The sequence below is a fragment of the Ambystoma mexicanum genome, chromosome 14, assembly GCF_040938575.1.
Source record: "Ambystoma mexicanum isolate Mex_15411 chromosome 14, UKY_AmexF1_1, whole genome shotgun sequence".
NCBI lineage: Eukaryota > Metazoa > Chordata > Amphibia > Caudata > Ambystomatidae > Ambystoma > Ambystoma mexicanum.
Window position 1 is genome coordinate 50,188,216 of NC_090940.1, and position 14,137 is coordinate 50,202,352.

Genomic DNA, 14,137 nt, shown 5'->3' on the forward strand with positions numbered 1-14,137 from the left:
GACAAAAATATCGTCAATATATCATCTCCAAATGCAAATGTGTTTGGCAAACGGATTGTTTATATGCATCATCTTACTCCGTTCAAAGACTCCATATACATGTTGGCAATACTGGGTGCCAGAGTGGCACCCATAGCAATACCTTGGATCTGTTGGTAGAAGTCTCCATTAAAGTGGAAGTAGCTTTCTACCAAACTCATCTCTACACACCAAAGTATGAACGAGATGGGGGTAGTTCCTACTGTGTGATCTGATAGTAGTTTCTCTTCGAACATGTCTATGGACGCTCTCTGGGGCATACTTTTATATAACGCAGCCACATCAAGGCCCAAAAGGATTTCTGTAGTGTGATCAAAGGGAGCACCTTCAACTTCCTTTATGATTTGCATAGTGTCCTGTACGTAGGAGGCCATTTTATGGACCAACGTTTGAAGGAAGGCATCACCGAACCTAGATAAGGGTTCAAGCACAGAGTTAACTCCAGACACTATAGGTCTACCTGGTGGGTCCTGCATAGATTTGTGTATCTTTGGTAGGATATAAAATTGAGGTGTGAAAGCTTTTTATTTTGTGAGAAATTCAGCTTCTTTAGACGAAATCCAACCTCTCTGTCTCATTTTATTCTACTTTGAGACTAATGAACTCTTGGAGTCTCTTAGTACGATCACTTTCGAGATGTAGTTAACAGTTCAAATCCAAGAGTTGCTTGTTGCATTCTCTCACATAACTTGGCTATTAAGTCTACACCATCTTCTGCAACAAAGATGTCTCCATTTGAGCTCATGACCGGACAAACAATTGTGTTACCCCAGCATCTGCTCTATAGAACTAAGGAGCAGACACTGATAAATGCATCCACTACTCATGATTACTTTGAAAATTTAAGGAAGGACCTCCAGCATGCTTTTGCATATGCTCCGTGCAATTTAGAAACGTCGGCCTACTATGATCTAAAGACCACTAAGAAAGAGTATGAAATATGTCACAAGGTTTACCTGTACAATTTTCAAAGGAATCAGACCAAGGAGCGGAAATTCCTCCCATCTTGGTGTAGTGCCTTTGACATTTTAAATAAAATATCACCTGTTGCTTACAAAAGCTATATCCCAAAAAGAGAACTGACAGATGAAAAATGGGTCCACATCAACCAGTTGAAAACCTGTCATCCCAGAGACGCTTTACAACTGATTGATGAGCCAAATAAAAGTCGAGCAGAGGAACCATCTGAAGAATGAAAAGGAAGGATGAAAAATCGGATCAAAAAAATAAAAATAAAAAAATATATATATTTGTACACGACAGGGAATAATTTACTTGGTGTTATTGTACAAATCAAGAAAATAGATCAAATGTGTTTTGTGAAATGGAAATGTCATGTTATAAGTGTATGTTGTTCTTGTTGTAAATCTTCCCAGGGAAAAATGTGTGTAAAAAGTACTGAAACTCTTTTTGTATCTTTTATTAGAGAATTAACCTCCTTAACTTCCAGCCTGGAGGTGAGAGTGGAGTCTGGTGAGAACCCCATGGACCTGGAAAGAAAGGGGGTGTTGTGCTACGCCCTCCAACCCAAAGTTGGAAGGGCAGACTGGAGTGCCGCTTCCCAAAAGAAGGAAGAAACAGGTGTGCCATGCCCCCCAACACAGAGATGGAAGGGGGGACTGGAGTAAATTGAAGTAAATTGCACCTAAGAAACCCCACTCTGCCCTGCTCTTCCCCAACAATGAGTCCTGGAAGAACAGGGTGGGGGCATGTAGGATGCATTTAAAGGCCCCAAATAGAACTCCCTTTCACATTAATAGCAGGATTTTAAACACTGAAACAAAAATGTCCTGGCTTTTGATGTTGTTTTTCAAATAAAATTAAAGAGCCATGTGAAATGGGGCCTACCTGCCATTGCCAATGGATAAGCAGAATTTTAATTTACAAAAGAAGGAGGAAACAGAAGTCCCTGTCACATAGAAAACAGGATTTTTAAACATTGAAATAAAAAATGGCCTGCACGTGTTTGTGCAAATAAAAACGGTTTGAAAAAGTAAAAGTGAATAAAAAATCAAAACATGATGTGTGGGTTGACAAAGAGCAATGTATATTATGTTTCACCCACAAAACTCCAGCGACATTTGAAGAGCCACTTTGTTTTAATTAAATAAAATGTCAGCCCAAGGCAGACCCTTTTGCTGGCTGTGGGCAAAACTTCACAAGGAAATTCCAACTTCGAGTCTGGATGTCACATCTCCCATCTAATGACCAACCACAATAAAAATGACCTGCTAAAGGCATCGAAATTCAGTGTTCTCCAAACCTGCTGGCTCTGAAAGCAAAATTTACCCTTGGTTGGAGCATGACTAATATGTGTGAAAATGGGGGCACCCACTTCATGGAGCAAGCTTCCAACACAAAGGAGAGTGATAAAGGCACAGCTGGCCCAGGGAAAATAAATGGGTGGAAGGCAGGAGGCAGGACCATTTGTCGCACATGAAGATTCACAATTTATTTAAAAGGACTATTATCATTTAGGCCTTTCTCTCAGCCATCATAAGGCAGATGGATTTCATCTATGTACCATTTTAATGTAATTTACAGGTGATTTTGGGGATATAAAATCCATCTTCCTGTGACTTTGGGAACTGTAATGGCCAGTTTCTGGCTGGTCTGAACATTGTGAGAGTTGGTGAGTGGTTTGAAAATGAAATTAGGGATATGCTTAATAATTCACATATTCATAACTGTTGTGCTTTTTATGGAAATGGCACAAAGGTGCCAAATGGCCGTGGTACAGATTTGGTGGTCGGCTTATCTAATTCCCCATGATTAGCTGAAACAGAAAATATATTTAGTATGGAAGTTGTTAGTAAAATTATGAAGTTCTGATACATAACTAGTTTTTGTCAAACATTGAAAAGAGAACAAAGGATGATGACAAATGGAAATTGCCATATGTTGCTCCAGACTGCTAAACCAATCCTGACTTGGAGGCTGGGTTTGGGCAGAGAGAGAAGGGCAACTGTCCAATCTTAGTGGCAGGGATTATTGCAGGATACCTCCCCAAGATTGTAAAATTTGTGGTGCCATTGCTGCTATATAAGTGAGAATGCACTAGGACAGGAAACAGAAAAAGGAGAAAGACAGGAGGACAGAGAGAAGAGACAGACCATCAGAAAGGCTGCTGACACTTACCATCTGACAGCTGTAAGGAGACGCCAGTGGAGATTGCTGAGAGTGCATCTGCGTGGAACTGTCTTTCTCTGGGAAGGCCTCATAGCTGACTGGGTCCTTTGGTGAAGAGCGGGAGGGCATCTTTGAGAGTGGAGTGAACAGACCCCTGCCTTATCTTTCCAGAGTGTCCTGAGATGCAGCTGGCTTTCCTGAACCTTAAACAGAGGCTTGCTATGTAAGTAGAACTGAGCCCTGGGAAACCAAAACCTGGGGGAGTGTGCTTGCCTTGAATCCTTTCCCTTTATAGTGGGTGGGGGGGGGGGGTTTGACAGTGTAGATCATTAGCCCACGTAACCAAAAATATTAATTTAATTAATTCCCCATTTGGCCAAACACTACGGGTGAATTATTTTAAAATTTGAAATTAACAAAGCTCACTTCCCAGTGTGCGCTTAAAACTATAGCCTATCATTTAATTGGGTAATCTTTGTTGTCTAGCTGACCCTGACTTCTTTAAGGAAGAGGGGTGTCTTTATTCTTAAATCAATCCAACCTTTTTATCCAACTTCCCCAACAAAGGCCTTTCAGTAAGGGGGTTCTGTAATCCATAATTCCCCAAAGCATTCCAACTTTTTTGTCTGATTTCCCAACCTAGACTAAAGCAAGGGGGGTGGGGGTCTGAAAAACAAAGCGATAAATCACCCTGTGTTTATTTTAAACCAAAAGTGTGGGCGAAATTATAATTGCATATGTATTTTTACCAATCTTGAAATCCTACTGCTACCCTTTTAAGTCTGCAGGAAATTCAAAATTGCACATTACACAAGTGCCTTTGTTATTGATCAGTGTAATTATTTCATGAAGTGAAATTTGCAGAAAATAAGAATTGTGATTGTGTTCTTTTTAACTCACTTTTGTGATTTTTTTTATGCTGAGAGAAGTTGATTGTGTTGTGCCACGGATAAAGTGGTGTTTTGACATTTTCATGCTAATTTCTATTATTGTCAATTTTTTATAAATACCAATATATTTCCTGCACACCGGCCTGGTTCATGGCTCATTGTTAGCTCAGGGAGAGGGATCGATTTAATGGACTATAAACAATTCTCCAATGTTATCATTGCAAATTCCGAAAAGCTCAAATTTCAAAATAGCAAAGCCCACTTTGCTGCATTTTCCAATTTGAGCTTTTCGGAAATAGCGCAATTGTCCCCCGCTTTCTCTTCCATGTATGCGGCGGACACCCATGCAACCCCTGAACCCGAATATACTGAACTCAGGGATGGGGGGGAGCACCCCGGCAACCCCTGCTCAACCAGTTCGGTATTTTCGGGTATGATCTTTTTTACCTACACCAACACTCATATTCGGCATTTTATATTCAATCTTTTGGTGCAAACCCGTGATGTTACAACATACAAGTTACATTGCCAAAAACCTAAGGGAACACAGGATTGGTTAGAGGTGAACTACATATGGAGTACATAAGGGTTTAGTATCCCTATTGGCCATGCAATATCTGCTGACTCCTCCTGTGACCACTTACTAAATGTTGCAACTACAGGTATGTCAGGTCAACGCGATGTGATTGGGCCTCACAACAAAGTATGAGCTGGTGTGGAAGGTGGATAAGGATTGGTCAGCAAGGGTCTTCTCAGCCGTGGCGCTTTGGAAGGGTACCAGCCAATGAGCAACTATACAAGGTGATGGGAACAGCCAGAGAGGTGCTGTTTTCTTAACAATTTACCATCTCAGATCCTCTAGGCCTTGAGACAGTACGCCAAGCTTTCATCCAGGTATTACTTTTGTATCATCCTGCCTTTAGTTGGATGGGAATGATGGTCTCCGTCTGGCTCTAATGAATAGACTCTGTCTTGCAGGTTTCAGGTCATGTGTGTAGGGACTACAAACTTAATTTTCCTGCTTGCATTTATGAGAATTTTCGGCTTTCACTCTTGCAAGTGTCCAATCTCTTCTGCTAATTTGAAACATCCTCTCTCTGTGTCCTTGGCAAGGCTGTGCACAATGGCTGCACTGACAGCCTGGTCTGCGGGTCTCAGCAAAGTCAGCATGTTAGGTCTCTCTCTCTGCATTCTTGATCACTTCCAGGATCATCCCATTGATTTCAATGCGGCTGTGCCTTCCAGCTTGGTTTACGTGGCTGTGGGTGTTAGTTGCGTTTAAGCCTCAGCAAGCAGTTCAAATGTATTCTTGTGCAATTAGCGGTTATTGTATTGCAAAGGTGTGTCCATCCTCTGGCTAAGTGAGTCGTTAGCATGTTCTTCGTGTCTAGCAGTAATGCAGCCTTAGTGTCTTCGTAACTTTGAGAAGGAATGTGTGTGCTTCATGTCTAACGCATCTATGTCATGATATTAGTCGTAACATCATCAGCTTCCTTCGTGTTTACAGTCAGTTGACTTGCTCCATCGATTGCAGATGTATCTCTTCACCAATGTCATCAGGATAGGGTCTAAATTGCTGTCTGAGTGAATAACATTTCTCACATCTGTAATAAATCGGTGATGAGGATAAGAGCGTCAGGAGCAAGGTACACCCCTCATTTCAGTGACGTCGAGATGAGGTCGGCACTGGTGCCACGAGGGCCACATTTGGGTCACCCTCTTCAAAAGCACCATATAAAAGCAATTTGTTTGCTTCCTAAACTCTCTATCTTTCCTAGGTGAGTATAGTAAATGTTGTATTCTTCCCTTTGTAGGACAAACCACAGGGGCTAAAGTACCCTCTGGATCATCAAAGTAAATATTTAAGCCAATATTTTACAACCACTGTTTTATATGTGTCAACCAAGGTATTTCGACAAAACAATATTCTGGAGCGATAATATATGTTAAAATAGACTGAGTCAAGATTGCCTTTTCGTTAGACCATATTCTGAACCACGGTAACAAAGGTCCGATTGGAAGTTCATCTTCTAAAGAATGGTAGACCTAGTTCTTAGTGTACTGCCAAATTAGGAGCTGAAACAAGAAGACCCAATATTCTCTAGAGGACGACATTTTCTTGCATTTGGATTGTAGCTGTGTTTGAGCATCCCCCAAATCCCTGCTCGATATTTTGCAATTACTCCTTCTTTGTTCTTATAGACCCATAACATCATATCTAAAGGATGCACCGTCCACAACCTAGCCAATCTGAATGTGCCTGCAGTAGCCTGGAGCATTCTAGATGCAGTAAATGACCAAAGACCTCCGTCAGCAGTAGATACTCGCCATTCACAGAAAAACATGTGATTTTTACTGAATTGTTCCTCCTACTAGGATAGCAAATTCTGGCAGCTGATTTTGTTACATTAACGCTTAGATCAATTCTCTGCATGTAATGAAGATTGAGAACTCTTCGGTATTAAAATCATGTCATCTGCATAAGCGAGGACCAGAGTAAACAGGGTTCCAAAATGGGGAACATTGGCTTTAGTTTCAATCAGTGCCTCCAGTAGCCCATTAATGTCAAGGGAAAAAGCAATGGATCAAATACGCAAAACTGCCTGACTGCCAGAAGCAGGTGGTACAATTGCAAGGAATTCAACCATCCACATGGTGGGTGTGCGCTCACCTGGGCTTTTCTGAAATGTTACATGAAATTGAATGATGGTAGATAAACCTCTGGAAGATGTGTAGGGCTAATCTGCACACATTTACCTATGTTCACCACACGACATACACATAGACCTGTGTACTCTGGGTGGACACAGCATACAGGCCCTGTTCTCCCTGTCATATTTATTTGGGAACTGACAATTGGAGTACACAATGCATCTCCAGAAGGGGGAGGGCCAAACCTGCCCCTGCGTTGGCCAGCCTAATTAACTATCAAAGGCTCCATGGATCTGCCCTGTCTGTTTGTTTACCATCTGCAGATGGTGGCAGCAATTAACATAATTAACATACTAATAGAGTATACTTCAAACAGGTCCACATGGGCCCTTGCTGCAGAGGTTTAACAAAGGAGACAGGAAACCCCAACAACCTTTGATATGCACTGTGTCAACTTAAGCCAGCTCCCGCCTCTCAGTATCAAGCGGAGAGACCTGTCATGTCTGGAACTATGTATTTACAGTAGTCATCCCTGCAGGGGGACCCCATTCAGAAGGTATGAGTATGTGGTTTGGCGGAGACCAACAGTCTGGTCCCACCGCAGCTCCAAGGGAGACCTGCCGCTTTACACAGGAGCCTAAGTAACCAAAGAGACCCTTTGATCCACAACAGACAGGAAGATGGGTGAGACTTAGTATTACATGTTTTCACCCCTTTAACTTTTCTATTGCAAAGCACTCGGGTTATGACCTCATGCATACAGGAGATTGTTGGTGGGGACCCAAGATTGATCAATTAAGGTAGGCCTAGCCTACACCAATCACTGTGGCCCATTTGGTTTTAAAAGAGGGTTGAGCCCCTCTTTTGGCAGATCATCTGAAGAATTTGCAAGGAGTAACATGAAGAACTAATTGGCACCCTGGCTGAAGGTACAGTCTGCCTTACAGCTTCCGCCAGTGAAGGAAGACCAGGATTTCCAAAGAGGGAAGCAAGATCCCTCCCCTAAAAATCTCCCAGGGAACAGAGGGAGATACTGAATTCAGAGTACCCTCCAGCAGCTCCAGACCCGGTATCCAGCCAGCACACAGCATGCCCTGCGGGGCTCTACAAGCAAGCTTCCTAGGTGGGAAGTGCCAGAGAGTCTCTGAACCAATCCAAGGACAAGGGCGTTGCCAACAACACTCTCTTCAGCTTTGGGCTGTCCAGCTTAAAGGATGACATAAACCCAGTGAAGAAGCTACGAGGAGTGCATTGACAAGTATCAACCAGCGTCCCCCTTTAAGAACATTTTTGAGCCAGTGAGCCCCTCAAGCTACAACCGACTGCACTGTTGACTGAGGTTATGCCGCAGTCACTCACGCCACCCGAGACACCAGTGCTTAAGACATGCCAACCAGCACTGAGACAATGATTCCTGACCCTGAGCCGCTGTGTAGGCTCGCTTGCAGCCATTCATCCAGACTTGCTCACCGAACTGCCTGCTGTCTGAACTCTTTTGTGGGAGCTGTCAAGCACCCTGAAACTGACCTGGACCCTGTCGAGCACCAAGAACTTCTACAAGCACAAGGTACATTGTGGTTCTGTCCCTCTGGTCCTTCTCCAAAGGTCCCTAGTGACATTTTACGACTCATTGATCCCTTTGTGTTGAAACCAAGTATCCTTGAACTATTGCGATTAATTTCTTTACCAACTACCCTCCTATCAGTATCCAGAGTGCATCCCTTTGCCTTCTTGAAACTGTCCTCTACATTCCTTTACAGGTTGGGTTGTATTTTGTAGTGTGCTAGAGCTGTCTGTTGTGGTACTAATAAAGTAGATATTTTAATACAACCTTGACTGGACAGTCCCTTTTATCATTGGGTAATAATTGTATTTTCGCTGTGTTGCAACTAACCAATGATCCATGACCTTGCAGAGATAAGCCTGCCGTTCTGTCCACCTTACCAAAATTGGACAAGGGGGTTTATAATTTGCTTTTGTTTCCAATCTGTTTAGATCCCTTCTGGTGTACTAGAGGTGTGGGGCTGATTGATGGTTTAGAAACTGATATTCATCCCTGGACCACTGTGGCCCAGAAGTTGATTCGTCACAGCAATGTCCCTCACCTCCTGAGCGTACACAAGCTTTTAAGTCCTGGTGTAATTAAAGGAATACCTACAAAAATGCATGGCCCTTAGCACCGCCATCATTTTTGTCGGTTGACTTTTTCAAAGGTTGTGCTTGAGTCCATGAAATATGGATAAATCTTATCTTTTCTTAAACAGAAATAGCAAAAATCAGATGTAGATTCAGCACTTGTTTGCCTTTACCAAGGCCTTCACGAAATGCCAATTGAAATGTTATTCTCTTGTACCCACGATTGTATCCTGGCGGAGATTACTCTACCAAAGATCTTAAATTGGGAGATTATCAAAGGCATTGGTTGCTATGTAGCTGACATGTGCCTTGGTCCCCTTTTGTAGATGGGGAGAGTAGGTGCACGCTTTCAGTTACTAGGAAATTAATTTTGCTCAACACAGATGGTAATAATATTGGTTAATAAAGTTGCCCAAACGTCACCCAAAGATTTGCAGGAATCCCATCAGGAACTGGGGCTTTTCCTAAGGCTTGCTTTTGAAGGGCAGTCAACACTTCCGCAACTGTTGGGAACAAAACTCGTTTATCCCTAATCGATATACTTAAACTTACCTCTTCCAGTACCTCTCCCTTATTTGAGCTAGTATAGAAATTAGTAAAAATGCACAACCCAATCCGAGTCTTCTAAATTTGCTCTAACCCTTCTAAATTCAGACATGTGTTTTGACCCATAATTGACAGACTTGCAAAATACTCTTGAGTTGTCTAAGCCCTTTGCCCTCGCCAGGTTTTCCCAGGCTTCTATGTCCAAAGTGGCCATGCGATCAGCAATAGCCTTCTTATACACGGTACCTGCTGCCTTCATTTCACCTCTCGCAGTTGAGGGTAAATTAAGTGAAGTAAGTAGATTGTGTTAGGCATTTCGGCATGACTCATCAAACCACCCTACCATATCCACAGGTTTCTTCCTCTACTCATCCCTAAGAAATAAAGCTGATATCTTTTACATTAGATCGGGATAGGTCAGAATTGCTAGAGTGAGTTACACATCATTTTGTAATAAAACATTGATCCCATGTAAATTACTTCTAACAAGTTCACCCGTGATGTTCTCGACCTTCACCATGTTCCATCCTATTTGTTTTTTGTTTATCAGGGAAATGTGTGGAAGGAGAGAATGAAAGAAGCCGACCCATTGCTGATATCGATGCAAAATAAATTAGAAAGTACTTCGAAATTCCCAAATCAGATTCCATAATTCAACAGGAGCACAGAAGTAGTCAATGGTGATTTTCCTTGATGGCCATCAAAAGTAGGACTCCCAAGTCTATCACTGGGGTGTCGACGATTCATTGACTGCATAGCCCATTCCATTAACCATATATGCAATTATAGACCACAAATCCTAGGATTCCTCATAACTTGAGGTGGCATATTATACCCATGGTCTTCTGTTTAATCTGATAATGTAATGGGCTGCCTATTACCAATCCTCAGATAGAAATGTCTCCCCATGATAAATCAGGGTGAAGTCTACATATTATTAATTACCAAGCCATCCATTATCATCTTAAGTTCCATCAAGGTAGTATGGACTGATTCCTGCTTCTGTCTAATATAAATATTACCCACATATACTTTCCCATTACCTTTACTAGCAGTTAGTAGTGAAGGATGTACAGTAGGTGAGTCCGTCTGAATCACAGCAAACTCTATTGCAAGTGAACCCCTAATAAAAGTTACTACCAATCCTCCTTTATATCTTCCCTGTGATTTTTGGAGGCAATCATTTGGAATGTTCGATATCCGTTTATGACTAATTCTTTATTTGCCCATGTATCTTGTAAGCAATATGATATCAAATTTCGCGAGTGAATATAGCACCACACGGTTTTCAAATTAAGCTTTGCACCCAGCAGAATTCCACAAAAGAAAACTTAGATATGAAAGGGACACATCTAAATACCCTCTACCATACTCGTCACTTGTATCCATAGGGTTTGGGGGCCTATCGATCACTTTGCTGAGGCGTTTTTGTAATGGTCACACTATTTCTTCCAAGCTTGTAAGAACATTGCATCTATTTTACATGAGTTCGCCACCACTGGATGGACTTTCTTCAGGTTGTTTCACCCCTAACTCAGATTTTTGGGACAAGATATCCAGATCCTGTTTGAGAGGTATATGTCTCTGCACCTGGTTCTCCAGAATCAGTATTCTTCCTTTCAAATGATCGGGAATTGGAGACACTGGACTCAATCAGGCTCCTCAGAAAGTGTGTGCTCATCAAAGGCTTTGAGTACAAATTAGAAAGAGGTAACATTTTATTGTCATATTTGCAGAACCAAATGCCAAATTTGACTATATTACCAAGGATGCTAGAATTGGATCAGAAAATGTCAATATTACACAGTCAACAGGAATTGTTTTTGTACCTGTTCCCACCAAAGACTCTTGTCTGGCCATCAGAATTCTTTGTGGATTTACATGAAATCCAATTAGTTTTGTGTTCATCCAATGTGACACTTTGTTAATCAAAGAAGATATAGTTTCACTAACATTAGACGCCAGGGGTTCAACCTGAGTTAATACCCCAAGAAGGGGTCCTGCTGCCTGCGGTACATTCACAAATGTGCATAGTTCGACTGAACCTACAGAATATTGACTGCTGTTTTTAGTGGGGCCAGCACTGTAGCTACCCCAACTTTCATTGTCTCATTCGAGTCCAACATTACATTCAATCCCACATTTACATGGTTACTTGCATTAGAAATGACATGGTTCATAACAGCAGTAGCAGTACCTGCATTCTTTGAATTATGAAGTGCCATAGGATAAGAACCATTACAATCAAGTTGCTCTTTTAGCAAGCAAATCCAATCATCCCCTATTGATTGGCAACAAGCGATACATATCGTGTTTACATTATTTAAGATAATTTAAACATGTTAAAAACATTGATAACATTTTAATTTCATCTTTGAGATCCTTAAAATCCTTAAAATTATGTAGTTGATTATTTTCGGACTGTATTCCCATTGGTAGCGGATTCCTAAAGTCCTGTATCTTTTGGTATCAGTAGATTGGTCTTGAAACTGCTGCAGAGTACATCCATAATAGGAGAGGAGCTTTGTGCTGAATCACGACTTGCACATCCATCCCCGTCATCGTTATGTGGTGTAAATTTACCATTGAGGGAATTTATAATGTGGTCACACACCATTTCAGTGCAAGCAGTGCTCAGTTGAATACCTCCCAAATATATGCACATTTTTCTTTAACGCTTCCTGTGCCTGCAAAATGTTATCATCAAGATGACATTTCATCTCCTTAATGAGTGCATCCATAAGTGCGTAGGGAGTTTATGTAAGCCTTAGTGGGACATTTTTAGATTCTTACAGTAAGATGGTTTGTAGTTTGAAGGGTGAGCAGCTTTCTTTTTCCCATGTATTCCGATCCTCAAACATTTCCCTTCGTCAGCCGTGATATCAAACCGTTGGTTGCTGCCACTACCATTACCCCAACAACCCACCCACACTTGTGCTATAGCATAGTGTTTCTATAGGCAAAAAACAGGCAATCACAGTACAGCTCCTCCAACATATGAGTGTTGTTTGGAACATTAAAATGTTAAAGGGTAAAGATGTAATTTTATTGTTGTTACTTAGATGTCGGCAAAGTACATTTGTATTATTGGAGATTCATGGATACTCTGGCTTAAAAACTATGCAAGACGAGTGCTGACAATGCTGCCTTTTCCTAATGCAGCCGTTCATTGGCATGGACATCGTGGTGGAAAATGGGAAGACATCTATCAGTATTTACTTGAGTATCTTGGGAGGATAGCTCAGGGGCAACATGCTCGACTTGGAAGCAAGACGACACGGAGCAACACAGGTTTGATCCCTATCATATCATATCATCAAAGAATTGGCAAAATGCCAATAATTTTTTCTAGATTTGTTTGCAAGGAGTCAGATAATCTTTTCATGCTAACCAGTCCGTAAAACCTGAATGCAGGGAACTGCACGTCAACGTGAAATTAATTTTGCACGATCTACAGTAAATTGATGTTTTAATTTTAAGTTATGCAAAAAACAAGGGGGGTCCTGGGAGTTCCTCTGCCAGACATTGGTACCGGTTACGAGCCAGAGTCTTTAGCTCACTATCCTTCACAGAGGAGAAATATCTAAAACATATCAGTCTTTCTCCTGCCCTAGGGTAGTCCAGCACCGAAATGCTAGGCAATACTCCTCTGAACAAGAGTACGAACAGCAACTCCAGACACCTGTTTCGGTCTGATTGGACCTCATCAGTAGGGTGGAGCTGTGCCTCTCTAAGAATAGTGAGCAAGCGGTCCACGTCTGGATTCCCCAAGTAACTTAGGTGTCAGTCTAGAAATCTAATTTGAGACCGCAAACGCATTTTGGTGGCCATGGGCCAACCGTCTCATGCACGATACGACAGAATATAGGTTTTCGAGTTTTCCAATGAACGACCATTTTGATGTAACAAGAATCGCCATTTTGTTTTCGACCATTGCTCATTGCTTTCTGTTCCTATTGCTTCGCAGTATATTTTCCGCTTAGACTGCTCGACTGTGGAACATTGTTGTCTGTACATGAAAAGGACAAGGCCACAGGGCCGAGAGGATAACAAGAGTTTCGCTGAAACACAAACGTAAGCAGTGCCAGGAAGAATGCCCGGCTCCCTCCTTAATTTAGCCTTGAAGCAGAGCCGCAGGGCATTTAATCATAGCACCTGATAGATAGCAAGGTCTGGAATGCAACTCCCTCTGTATGTAGTTCGCTTCGAAGAACAGAGGCGCCATGTTCTATTCAATAACCGAAAGATGCCTACGCACTCACGAATTGCAAATTGTTACTAGAATAGATGTTTGAAGGTGTCATAGTTGTCAGAGATGTCCATCATCACACCAAGTTCAAAGAAACCCAATGAAGAGGGGTGTTAAACATGTCATAGCTGATTGTTTGATATGCATTTTGTATATATGCAACTGATGTACGAAATTCACTCTCTTGCGTCCCTCGAGGTCTAGAGATACACTTCGCGGGGCGTTGAGACCGAGTTGGACAACTGAGACTTTTGCTTTGCAATAAAACCCTAGCTTTGGGAATATAACCTCGTGTCTGGCGTCTCTATCGTGTGTGGTGACCCGCCTTGTTTCCATAGACGTCAGGGTCCCCTAGGGGCCCCTTTCATAGGGTGAGACCCAAAGTTACCTAAATATGCAAAAACTTAAGTTACATCATGCGTATGTCACTGCAACATAAACATATATAATATATAGCATAGACAATAGTTTATTTTTAGACAATGTAATACAATGG